We start from the raw sequence: 13,885 nt of genomic DNA, 5'->3' as shown, positions 1-13,885 counted from the left end.
GTGATGCTGAGATGTCATTTTAACGAAGTATGGGCAATAAAAACATCTTTTAAGCGTTTGCCATTTGATAATAGCATCTTAATGATTTTATCAGACCAGAATTATACTATTTGATATATTTCTTAATATAATTAAAAAGTAAAATTAAGTAAACTTCCCGTAATTGGGATGCTAGATTAAAAACCTAATTTCTAGGAAATTACGAAGTCAGTGATAAACTTCAAATGTAGTTGACATCTGTACTGGCAGTTTTATTATTTAAACATTTGAACTGGGCCTTTATGGGGAAAGTTAACGTGGGATTCAGATTTTTTCCCTCAGAATTATTTACTAACTGCCTTTTGTCTGTACTTGCAGACATCTACCCTTCTTTTCACCAACATAGATCTAGAATGAACCCCTGCTCTGTAAAAGTTAGCAAATTTCAATCAAACTAAAAACTGTTAATTCAGCTCACGGTAGTGGATAGTTAAGCAGACAAACTGCTTTGCCCAAGTTTATGGTGCCTGTTTGTATTAAACATAACTGTAGATAATCTGGAAATATTTTTAAAAGTAATTTATACAAATGTTAACTTAGTTGAACATTAGAAACTCTGTGTGTGTGTTATATTCCTGCATGCCAAGAGCATTACATTTATATTTCTCCCTACTTTATCCATTGAGCACGTAGTGCTTTCTTTTCTTAAAATGCCAAGGATAAAACATGTCAAATGACTTATAAAGCAAATACCATTATGTGGGAGCTATTATATTTCTGAAATTAAAACAAATGGCAGCTCAGGTGTCACTTAAATATATTGGAATGCAGATTTATTAGAGAAAGTCATCTATTCGTATAAGGCTTTTTATGGTTTTTGTTTGTTTTGCATTTTTTATAGCTAGCAGTGGGATCCTTGTTAAAAACATATTATTGCAAGTGAGTTTTAAATATATATGTATATATGCATATGTATATTAAAGGAAGGATTTAGTCATATATATATACACACACATATATATATATATATATATGTAAATTTGTGGCATTTTATTTCTTATGAAAGTTGCTTTCTGCCAGCCATGGTATTTTCTAAATAAGTTCTGGTATATGAATAGTGCCAGGTTAAGTTTATAATTTGGGTAATTTGAGAAGATTTTTTTTGTTTCTTCCTTAAAGGAAAGATGATGATAAATTAAGGGCACTATCATGCCATTGTTGTATATATACCTATTTTTTTTTTCAGATTGTAAATTGTCTTATGTTGTCTACAGGTTTTATTGTAGTCTGTGATATCTGGAGATAAAAGGATAGAAATTGGTAAAATGAGTTGTAATATGTGCAGTTCAGCCAGATTAAAAAAAAAAAGTCAAGATCTTATTTATTTATTTGAAAGAAAGAGACACAGTGAGAGAGGGAACACAAGCAGGGGGAGTGGGAGAGGGCGAAGCAGGCTTCCCGACTAGCAGGGAGCCAGATGCCGGGCTCGATCCATGACCTGAGCCGAAGGCAGATGCTTAACGACTGAGCCACCCAGGCGCCCCAGCCCCATAACTTTATATTCATTTTTACTTCTTTGAGTCTATGCTTGAAATAAAACAGTGAAGCCATTTGTTCTAAAACTAACTTTAAATAATGGATATAAAATATAATTAAAATATAATATAAAATATAACTGAAATAAAAGTTGACTGTTGAGAAATTGTTAGGTCGTTGGATTGTTTTCCTAAATCTAAGTCAAATTTTCCATCTAAAATATGCGTAATGAAATGACTCAGTTTTAATATAATCGTTTTTAGTAAGTATAGAATATTGTGTAGACCTGTAAAGTAAACTTACTTTAGTAAGTATAGAATATTGTGTAGACCTGTGCATTGTGTAGACATGCACTGAGTGCATGTATTGATTCATTAAATCCTCGCAACAATCCCATGGTTTTTGTTTTGACTTAAGTTTTAGATAGTTTCAAGAAGAAAGTAATTGATGCCATTGCATAGTTTATGCTCTTTTACTGACTATCTGCTCTTGAAGATTAGTAAATAGTGGCTACCCGTAGTCCTCAAGGCTCTTAGGTATGGTAAAGAAGGAGTAGGAATTATCTAGATGGGAATTAGAGACACATAGAAGAAAACACAATGTTAGCTATTGAAACTGAACTCTTTGACTCCTCGGTCCAAGTATTACTTAGAGAAATGAAAATCATACCTCCTGTGGTTTAATCACACAGTTAATCACACAGGTCACCACACTGACGCCGGAAGAAGCTCTAATGTGGGTTATAGAGAACAGCCTCTTAGGCTTCTTTATTTTGGCATATTTGATCATCCAGGTATTATTTCTTCTTGTGCTTGACCGCGTAGGCTACTTTCCAAGAGGGTAAAAGACAGGAGAAGCATCGTAAGGAAGTATCCTCTAGAACGGGGCATATGCATCTGCATCCACTTCAGAAACTACATGTAAAAGCTGCAAATGATAATGAGATTGATAAAGAGGATTTTGCTTGGAGGATTCTCAAAATACAATTGGTAAAAAAAAAAAAAAAATACTCTGACTTACCTCAAGGGAGAATCCATAAGCTGCTCAGGTACCAGGTCTTGTTGTCTGCATTTTAAAATGACTGTGTATTTAACAGTAGGAACTTTAAATAATATGTGAAAAGATGGAAACAAAGAAGTTATTTTTCATTCTTTTCCTCCTTCTTCCCCTCTCCCTCTCCCCCTTCTCCTCCAGTGAGGTTCAGTTACTTGTGAATTCTCAAGTCCATGCACTGGCTTTCTCAAAAGCAAACACTGAGAATCCCACAGGAGTTAACACCTTTCCTGAAGAATGAAGTCACTACATTTTAAAGTGATGCATTTTAACTAATACAGATGTGAAGCACTGGGGGACTCCATTGCCTCTGTGGCAGGTGGAAATGGTTGTACTTAAGTTCATCTTGGTATAAATAACAACGTTCCTTATCAATCATGTTCGCAAAAGGGATTTTCTTAGGCTGCGGATACGTGTTGACTTTATTGAGTGCAATGATACAGTACACATTCTAGTTAATATTTTCAGGTATAGTTAGAGGAACTTTTTTCCCATGCTGGGATATTAGCTACAGAACCTGCTGGGGAGACCCAGGAATGGGAATTCAGGGCAATCCTGACACTTCCACCTGCATCTGAAGCCAGCATCATACCGGTAGATCGTGACTACAGTGTTCTTGAGGGTGTGGTAGGAAAATAGTGCATGTATTGATTCATTAAATCCTCACAACAATCCCATGAGGTAGATACTATTAGTCCCATTTTACTAATGAAGAAAACGAGGCCTGAAGGAGGCATCTGGCTCCTTGGTGATGGGCTGGATTTGAACTTGAAGTTTGGTACTAGATCTTTCCTCTCCATCGCCAGTCTCTTCATCTTTCCTATCGTTCTATCCACCAAAATGATATTTAAGGGATTTTGAATTATTTCCCTTTTCAGCCTGAAATTTCCTTTAAATACCCTGATGTCTTAAGAGGATTTTATTTCGTGTTTAAGATCTATTTTTGTTCATTTTGCCTTGATGAATTGTAAAGAATGATTTTGGGGGAGAAAAATCCATGTATTACTGTTTAGGATATGTGCCTTTTTAGGTTGTAGTAGTAAGGGTACCATCAGCGCTATATGAAATAGACATGAGCATCTAGAACAGGTTGATAGAGCAGTTTCAGGGAAACCATTTCTTAAATTATTTTTGTCAGAGCAAAGCCTGAGGATTTTATGAGATGAGTAAATGATCTATCAGCCGATGAGAGGGCCACTTTAAAATTCCAGACTAAATTAAATTACATTCTTTCTTGTCTTAAAGTGAAGTATTGTTTCATTTTTGGTTCGTTTCAATTTGACCTTCTCATGGTGCATGAAAAGAGAAGACTCTGGGCTTTAAACAAGTTGCTAAAGTGAATCCTGAATGAAGAAAAAAAAATTGGAACATCATTTTTCAGTTTGATAAAGGTTAACCTCAATTTTTAAAATCTTTATTTTGGTAAAATCTTTTTTTTTTTTTTTTTTTTTGGTACTCACTTTCTTAAACTAAAGTCAGGGATCTTACAGTTTACACAAAATAAACCCTTGGTAAAAAAAAAAAAAAAAGTAAAATAAGATAAACCCTTGGTTCTTTCAGAAGAAAAATCACAGATGACTAAACAATTTTTAAAAACAAATTTTAAGGTGTGTTTGGAAAGCTAATGACTTGGCAATTTTTTTTAAAGATTTTATATATTTATTTATTTGAGAGAAAGAGAGTGAGTGAGTGTGGGGGGAGAGGGAGAGGGAATCTCAAGCAGACTCCCCACTGAGCTCGGAGCCTGAAGCAGGGCTTGATCTCATGACCCTGAGATCATGACCCTGAGATCATGACCGAGCCACCCAGGTACCCCGTGACTTGGCAATTTTTAAGTCATTCCTAATCTGGAGAGAACACAATATAAGGAAACTTGGTATTAGAGGCACATATGTGCATAACCCAACAACAAAAGCAAGAGAACCCACATACACCAAAACTTAATCTTTACCACCTCATTGTGATACACTAAGAGGCTTTGAGGCTCTTTTCCGCATGACCATGTGATTACGGAAACACTAAGAGCAAGGCAACTTATCTTCCCTGTGTGCTTCAAGTGGTGTTGAAAATATCCTGAGTCTTGTCTTTTTTTCATCTCTCTCCCGTGGGCTTCCATGTCCCGCAGGACACCGACCTGCTTTAAGAACTGCCATAATGACTTCACGAAATTGTTTGTGTCAAGCTTCGGGAGTGTACAGATTCTTTGCTTTTTTCAAGTATAAAATGAAAGGCATGAATTTTGTTCTTGGATCTTGTTCAGTAAATTGAAAGGAGAAAGCTAAAGCTGGTACTTTTCCTCATGGAGCTGTGATCGTTTTAGAGTAGGCTGTATTGTGGGACTTAAGATTGTTTAATTATAGCATTTGACAGGTTTCTCGTAATAATAATAGCATTTATACAGCCTGTTTCATCTTCAAAGCATTTCGCAAGCACTAATTAATTCTCACAACATGCCTGTGAGGTGGGTAAGTATCATCATCCCCATTTTACAGATGTATAAGTTGATACAAGCCAAGTTAAGAGTCATGCCATAGGCTCTAGTGGGAAGTCAAAGTCTAAAACCAGGATGCCATCTCAGGAGTGGCTGACACCTCAGTCTTCTTTCTTGGCCCTAAATTAGACCTCTTCCTTCTTCCTCCCCATCTCATTTTTTTTTTTTTTTAAAGTCCTGGAAGGGACTCTGTGTGGTGTTTTCCTTTTTCAGCCTGCCTCTTAGAGAGCAGTTTTTTTAACACTGCCCCAGAAATAAATAAATCATCTTAGTATAACAGCTTTAAAGACCTAATATGTCTAATCAGGATATAAATATTTCGGGAAGTCAGGAAATGAATTAGGTTTGGGTGCAAGAAAGGATTCCAAATTACATTTTGCCTAATAAATATTGTATCCGTAAATAGTAAAAGTAATGATAGTGATTAGTTAACAGTACCAAATAAAACGTACATTTAAAATGAACCTGACCGGGCATTTTTGTGTCATACTGACTGATGTGTACACAGTCCATTCTTTGAAAAATCAAGGCACTCATTTGAATTGTAAATTACCAACATTGTAAATTGTAAATTGCAGTAGTCTTATTGTGCTGAGATGTGACAAATTACAAATGGAATATTGGCTGGGCTTCCATAGTGCGCATTTCTCTTCGGCTTGCTGCTCCTATCACCATTAATCTCTTTTGCAGAAGCTGCATGGAGGATTGTTCTGGACATGGAAAGGACATTAAGTTACATTGTTGGCTTTCGCAAGGCTCTGTGTGGCTTCTCTGACCTCTAACTTTTCATATTGGTGTAACTCAGTACATTGCTACTCATTTTGGGTCCTGCTATGTGTGGATATAAGAGGTTCTGGCACAGTTTATGCCTGACAGCTCACTTAATAAATATTGTGTTACAGTACAGAATTTTGGCTAAAATGTGTTAAGTATACCTTAAAATGGAATGTGGTCCTTAAAAAAAATCCATATCAGAATCATAAAATGTATCAAGGGTGAGTGGATTCTTATTCCCATCTCATTTTACAAATGAGGAACTTGAAATTGAATGCTGTTTATAAAGATTGGTTTTGGATATAAGGCAGCCTCTGTAACTGTCACAACTAGACGGTGGTATCTTCAAGTGGAATGCTTGACCTCTATACCTATTTCATTTTTCTAATTGTTGAGTTTTCATCTTAAAACACAAATAAGTGACGTATGTAATTTTGGAAGTGTGTCTACATATAGTGGTTACTTTTTTAGTTGGGCACTGTGAAAGTGTTCTGCTTTGGCATAACCAATGAAAATTGGTGACACTAGAATAAAGGTTAGTTACAGCTTTTTGTTTTTAATAGTTCATAGTGAAAGCATTAACGTGTATTGAGTGGAAACTGCGAAGTTGAAAATGTTGCCCCACGATGATAAAGAAAAACGGATATTAAGAAAGTACAGTGGAAACCCTCTTAACCCGTCTGGACGCTGTAAACTGCACCATCTGATGTCTAGGCATGCTGAGTGCCTTCAGTTAGCAGACTGTATTCTCCAATGTAACCTGGATACACTCTCACTATTACTGGTGACATGGGGGTTTACCAAGAGTGGTAATTGTTCCAAACCTGTTATGGCTTTTGTACCTATTATATTTACATAAACAAATGAAATCCTATGTAAAGTTGTGATATCTAAGAATGAAAAGAAAATTCTTCCATGACTCTAAAAGTGGATGCTTCAGAAAGATTTAATGAAATGTTATCACTTGAAGTAACAAATTAAGTATGGGTGAGACAATTGTAAAAGATTGGGGGAAAGATCATACGGATTCAGAAATTTTAGAGGGTTTATTACATGCTTGGGTTTATATAAGAAGGACAACGTGGTATCTGATTCAAAGATTGGCAAAAATATATTTTATGTGTTTTCACATAAGATAAATGATTGAATTGAAGAATATAGTAACTGATAAAAATAAAAAGCAATACCATATGGGGCATTTTTAATGATTCCCTGCTTCAACTGGTGTTTTCAGTGAACTGACTTGATAGTTAGCTGGTGAGATGACTGCAATGGTAGAAGGTCAAGAATTGCTATTCACAGGTCTTCCTTTTCATTCCATGCACATAAAACCACCAGTCTTTGGTTGGTTAGTTGAGTTTCCGTAGCTTTATAATATTATTGATTTTTTATAACCCTCAATATTTACTAATGTTTATTATACTTACTACTTAGTAATAATATACATTCCCGCTAGTATTCTACTTTGACTATAATGTTTGTGTATTTTGGAATACTGGTATTGATTATTAGGGTGTCCTAACAGCATTATTATGCTGTTTTGCCACTTTGTACAAAAACTTCAAGATGTTAGTATTTCTTCCATAGTGGAGCTCATAACCCGAGAGAAGTACCACCAGATTATAAATTCTAAATTCTGAGGGATGAAGAGATATTGGTGGTCTGAGGTGGTGTGTGGAGAGTGTGGAGGTTTCTCATGCCAAACCATACCCAGCCCTCATTCCATAGAAACATAATCTACATGAACTTTGAAGAATGAGAGAAACATGATTCCTGGGAGCAGCCTTTTAGATGTTAGATGATGGACCGTTGAGGCGGAGTGAATTATCCAGTAAAATGAGAAACTGGGAGAGGATGCGATTGGACATAAGGATTTGGAGGTGGTGGCAAACGTTGAATCTAACAAGATTGAATTAGAGTCCAGAGATTTTTTTGAGCTTAAATTAGAAATTAGAATGGGATAGATCCTGAACCCCTCGCCTTTCCTTGGAACTCTTGTTGATACTTTGCCAGTGAATCTGTGGGGCTGTGTTCTAGACATCTGTTTGCTGATGGATCTCCTGCAGGAAGTGGGGGAAGGTTTCTTTGTTTCCTTCTCCTTATATTTCATATATATATTATTTTTTCCTAATTTCTGGTATCTGAGACAGCATAGTAAATACTGTTAGTAAACATTAGCTTAATTCAGTAACAAATCAAGAACTAGAGAATTGTTTTTACAGATTTACTTCTAGGTTGACTCTGTTTTAACATGATGTGGTATTTTCAGGCATCTAGAATTTAGTGCACATGCATTTGTATTTTCTTTTCCTTGTGGTTTCCTTTGATGCAGATCTTCAGGGCAAGTGAATGTTTTACTTTTTTTTTGATGTTGTGTTGTCAGGGTTGGTTGAAAAACAAAAAAGCTTAAATTTAGAGAAACTGAGTCCAAACTATAGATCTCCCACCCCTCCCTAGCCCAGTGGCCATGAATAGGTTACTTACATTTTCTTAACCTCAGATTAATTATCTACGAAATAGGAGTTATTATTCTTGCCTCTCAGCATTTTTTGAATATTTAGAAATAGAAATGATTGAAGTAGAATATTTCAAAGCAGATGGTATCTGGCACATAGTATGTTCTCAGGAAGTGTTTTCTGATTCTAAGTATTTTGCACGGGAAAATGAGTGCATCTCAGAAGAAATATTTGGAAGCTTATTTTTTTATTTTCTGAAATTTTGGAGAATTTGGCACTCATTCTCCACTCTTAAACACTACTTCCTCATGGTCATTTAGGTAAGCGCATTGTCCTCCTTATGACTTTCATCTGTATGTGTGGCAAAGAATGGCCTAAGATTCTGAGAAGTACAAAACAACCCTACAAATGCAATTCATGAACATTTTCCAGATTTGTTTGCAAGACAGTTTGTGAAATGTGTCATTTGCACATCTTGCTCATAGAACAAACAAAATAATACTTACCTATGTAATAATATACAGTATAAAATCTCCCTGGGAAAAGAGTTGGTTTTAAACACTTTGAAAAGAAACTTTCAAGTTAGTGATTTACACAGTTAATTATAAACAACAAGGCTTGTAATTAAGTGTTGCCATTTTGGGTGGAATTGGTTTCACCCATCACTAATCCGTCTATCCTTGTTTTTGGCCTTTGAGAGATTACGGGGAAATGCACACGATGAAAAGTTTAACTTGTCAAGTATAAATTTAGATGCAAAGTCCGGAATATCAAACACCGCAAGTGATAATTATCACCACCTGGAAATAATTTGTACCACTGAGTTAAGTCAAGAATTCTCCCTTTCTGCTGATGGGGAGTTTTTAACCTCCTGATCACTGAAGCACTCCCTATAGTTTACAGTGATGTAGCTTGTGGTTCATTCCCAGTAGTCAACATAGCACCAAGCAATTAGTAGAACACTGGAGGATAAGTGTTAGCTTTGTAAAATGTGACTAAGATTAAACCAGGAGCAAAGTAGAAGCAAGGATGATCGTCTGTCCAGTTTGTAAGTTACTTGAAGTCCATCCAGCTCAGTTACCTATTACTTCAGGTTTCAACAAAGCCCGGACCTTTTGTTTAAACAAATGATAAATATGTAAAAATTTAAAACAGGATAATTTTTTGGATTGTATCTTAATCTTACGTATGTTTTTCTCCTATATTAAAAAAAAAAATCTTTGTGAAGTCTTAAGTTGTGTCTATTTAGTAGGAGAGTTAGTTTGAAGTCCCACAGCATGGAGATCAGAGATAGATTTTTATAATAAATAAATACGGGCTTTAAAGTACGTTTTGCATACTTGCCCTACTTAGATTCGGCTAAGGATTGTGTGTCAGAAGTTGTTTTTATTCTGTGATGGCTTTTTATATATGAATGAGTTTCTTCTTAGCTTTCTTGAGGTTCTGAGGTTGATGGGATTTCTGTATAGCCCTCTGTAGGCGAGAGTTGATTTTGAAATTTTGACTGCTGTGTTTAACTAGATTCGATTCCTATTCTCAAACGTTGACATGTCTAATTCTGAGAACACATTTTATTTGACACAATATAGTAAACAAAATGAATCATAACTATGAACATTTTCCAAAGACATTTCATGGTAAGTCTTTATAAAAAGAAAAACTACAGGGCACCTGGGTGGCTCAGTTGGTTAAGCGACTGCCTTCGGCTCAGGTCATGATCCTGGAGTCCCGGGATCGAGTCCCACATCGGGCTCCCTGCTCAGCGGGGAGTCTGCTTCTCCCTCTGACCCTACTCCCTCTCATGCTCTCTGTCTCTCATTGTCTCTCTCGCAAATAAATAAAATCTTAAAAAAAAAAAAAAGAAAAACTACATGTGAACCACTTACGAAAGAAAGGGGATAGATATCAGAAGTTAGCTTCCATGTTGATTTAAAGTTATATCTGGCTTTTTCTCTTTACTTTAAAATAGAATTTTTTTTCTTTTAAGGAATCATCTAATGGAAAATTTAAAACATCCTTCATTTATCTAATGAGAGGGAGGAGACAAGAAGAGAGTCAAACATACTGTGGTTTCTCTCTGTTGCTCTGTAACAGCGTTTTATTCATAATAGATGATGTGACGTGGACATTTTTGCTAGTATGTCAAAACAAACACTTTTCTCCAAAGGCAATTTGTTAATTTTAGTAGGATATAAAGGAATTTCCCTCTCAATGTAAAATTCCGACCTTCAGATTTGTGTTAATATTTTTAAATGATGAAATCATTAAAAATACATCTATTTCTCACTAATGTGAGGGAAAGAAACTCCAACTTTATTTAGGAAGGACTCATTTAACTCCTAAACGTTACCATAGAATGCAGGGTTTAATTCCGTGAAGTATCCATTTGGATTACTTTTGTGACCAGATTGGCAAATTAGCCAATCAAATGCATGCTGACTTTTATGTTAATGAAAATCAGGCAAAAATGAGGAGACATTTGAAGTTATGTAAATGATACTTTACAATACAGTGATATGCTATTTTTGTGATAACCTAGAATAATTTTTAAGATATGTCTTAAAAGTTCAGGATTAAATGAATTGTATTATATAAACGTGCCTTTTTCCTGTGTCATATCCCTATATGCAGTTGAGTGATTTCAGTAATAGATACCTTGCACTTTATCTTGGTTGGCTCAATAGTATCATATTTTGAATAAGAATCACCTAATTTTATTCTTCTAGAATTCAATTTTAAGAAATTCTGTTATGTGAAATGGTAGCACTCTTGACTACATCTATTTGTGTGAGTGGGCAATGTAATCATCACTTGTAAAATGAGATGTGAGACTTTTGTGTTTGAAATACTACCCAGATTGTAATACTCTGAAATTTTTAATAACAATTAAGATTTAAAGTGAGCTGAAGCACTAACTTTATCTGATATCCAAAGCAGGTGAATCAAAAGTCTTGATTCTGATGTGTGAATAACTTCTTATTCTAGATTTTTTAACTTTTTTTCCACCTTCTAACATGACATGTGGAAGGTACACTTATAAAGTATGGTGGACAGCCTAGAAGATAGCCTCACAGCTTAACACTATAAATCTTCCATTTTGAGCTATTAACAAGCCACAAAAAGGTATATCAAGCTAGAATTTTCTCTCCTATCTCAGCACTCGCCAGTGTTGCTCCAATGGAAAATTTTGGATCATCCGGAAACTGAAGTGCAATTCCATCTCTTCCCTAGACCTAGACTTGTTTTAGAAACGTTGGACCCATTGTAGCTATTTTCAAAAGAAAATCATGGTACAAACATGTATTATCCAGGGTCTGATGATCTAATCTTTGGATTCTTTTGTATACTTGGTGATTCTTCCAGTATTTTTCCCTCAGAAATTCTCGACCTCTTCAGTTCGGTGACCCCAACTGCTTTCTCCTCGGCTTTTCACAGGCGTGCCGTACCTCAGATTTCATCATTCCTTACAACGACCAAGACTTCAGAAACCCCCATCTTTGACCACAGCCTCCAGTTTTTTTCTTTTACCTGTTGGGATTCCTTAGTCTTTCTGGAACTTCAGTCTCCACATTAGTGGAGGGCTTCATCTCTTGCTGGGCCTCGATTTACGTTTAGCAATCTTTTTACTGGTCTTTATTTGACTGCCTATGATACTCCTCACAGACAAGGTTCTTCACTTTTCTGTACCCTTCTCAGTTATCCGAACCTCTCTCATTCTTTGTAAATAATGTCTTTTATTTTACTAACAACAGTGGTTCTTCAGCTTCATCTCATCCCTGATAGGAAAAGGAGCTCTCCACCTTCCTTCTGAGCCAACCTGCTCTAATCCCTTGATCTGTCCTCTCCTGATGTTGTCATCAGTTTTTCCTTGGCAGTCTTCCTTTCTCCCTCTGCATAAAAATGTATAAAATATCCCCTACCATATGGACATTTTTCTCTGAACTTTTTGTTTGTTTTTTTGTTTTCACTTTGTTTTTTCTTCAGTTCTCAGTCTCTCTCTTTCTGAGAGATGTCTGGAGCTAAAAGTTTCCTGAAAGCTTAGTATCATAGCGAATGGCTTCAGCAAGGCCTATATAACCCACAAGTTACATGAACTGGCTGGTCAATTGGCTGGCCCTACTTAAACACTTTGGTACAAGAATACCTTAGATGTTTAATAATGGCAGTGAGTTAGGAAGTGGGCGTCGAAAGTTTCTGAGACATCTTCTTTAGGGGCATCTGGCTGGTTCAGTCAGTAAAGCATGTGACTCTTTTTTTATTTTTTTATTTTTTTTAAGTTTTTTTAAAATTTTTTTTATTTTTTAAAGATTTTATTTATTTATTTGAGAGAGAGAGAATAAGAGAGAGCACGAGAGGGAAGAGGGTCAGAGGGAGAAGCAGACCCCCAGCTGAGCAGGGAGCCCGACGTGGACTCGATCCCAGGACTCCAGGATCATGACCTGAGCCGAAGGCAGTTGCTTTACCAACTGAGCCACCCAGGCGCCCAGCATGTGACTCTTGATCTCAGGGTGTGAGTTTAAGCCCCATGTTTGTGGGCATACAGCTTCCTTAAAAAAAAAAAAAAAAGAAAGATCTTCTTTAAATATTTCAGTCTACATGGTCTTTTCTTTCTCTGAATTTCTTGGGCACCTTTATCATTCACGCTAATTGCTATCTTTTGTTAATTTGTAAAATTAATAAACCGCAAGTTCTTTAGGCACTTATTTGTTTTAATATGAAAATTAATTGCATATTATTTAGGGCAATTGGCATGCTTAATAAATGAGTTATGTTTTTAATGTAGTTAAAAATGTAGTTACTATCTTTATCTTGATACCACTCATGTTTTCACATTGATGTGCACACATATGCAGTTTGATAAGCATGGATCACTCCAATTCACTTCCTCACTTACTGAGGACCACACAACTAGCTTGTTTCCTCATACTAGTTAAATGCTCTTTCTATATCAACTGCCTGCGATTTTCATGCCTAATTTTTCTCAAGCAGACTACGCGTTCTCCCATAACTGGATTTTGTCTTTACTTCCTCTTACGTTCTCTGGAAGATCCAGCACAATGCTAGACATGGAGTTAACACTTGGTGATATATGTCATGATCTCTAGAAAATATCTAAAAACAAAGTCAGGTGAAATAAATATTGCTACATTTTTTTTAAGGTTTTTATTTATTTGAGAGAGAGAGCATAAATGGGGGGTGGGAGGAGCAGAGGCAGAGGGAGAGAAGCAGGCTCCCAAGGAGCAGGGAGCCCGATGCGGGGCTCGATCCCAGGACCCTGGGATCATGACCTGAGCCGAAGGCAGACGCTTAACCGACTGAGCCACCCGGCAGCCCCAACATTGCTGCATTCTTTGTGATGGAATATTATGATGATATTAAATGTCAGGTTTTCAAGGAATAAAGACAGGAAATGGTCAGATAATGAAATTTACTGAAAAGAGAAGGCCTCAAGAACTAGTAGCAGGAAGAATTTTTTTATCATTAAGTTCTCCAGATTAGGGGGAAAATACAGGAGCCAGATAAGTAACCTCAGCTTCTCCTTATTTCTCTTTACCCTTTGCCCTCATGGATTTGAATGCCCATTTAAGTATCTATG

General features: G+C 36.1%; 1 protein-coding gene across 2 annotated transcripts in view; it reads left to right on the top strand.

Moving 5' to 3' along the window:
* The window catches only part of TRPS1 (transcriptional repressor GATA binding 1), a 254,651-nt gene that overhangs the window by 121,064 nt on the left and 119,702 nt on the right, over positions 1 to 13,885 (top strand). The window lies entirely within an intron of this gene.

This window comes from Neomonachus schauinslandi, chromosome 4, assembly GCF_002201575.2.
Source record: "Neomonachus schauinslandi chromosome 4, ASM220157v2, whole genome shotgun sequence".
Lineage (NCBI taxonomy): Eukaryota > Metazoa > Chordata > Mammalia > Carnivora > Phocidae > Neomonachus > Neomonachus schauinslandi.
The sequence above is the reverse complement of the archived record's forward strand: the minus strand, read 5'-3'. Positions and strand labels throughout refer to the sequence as shown.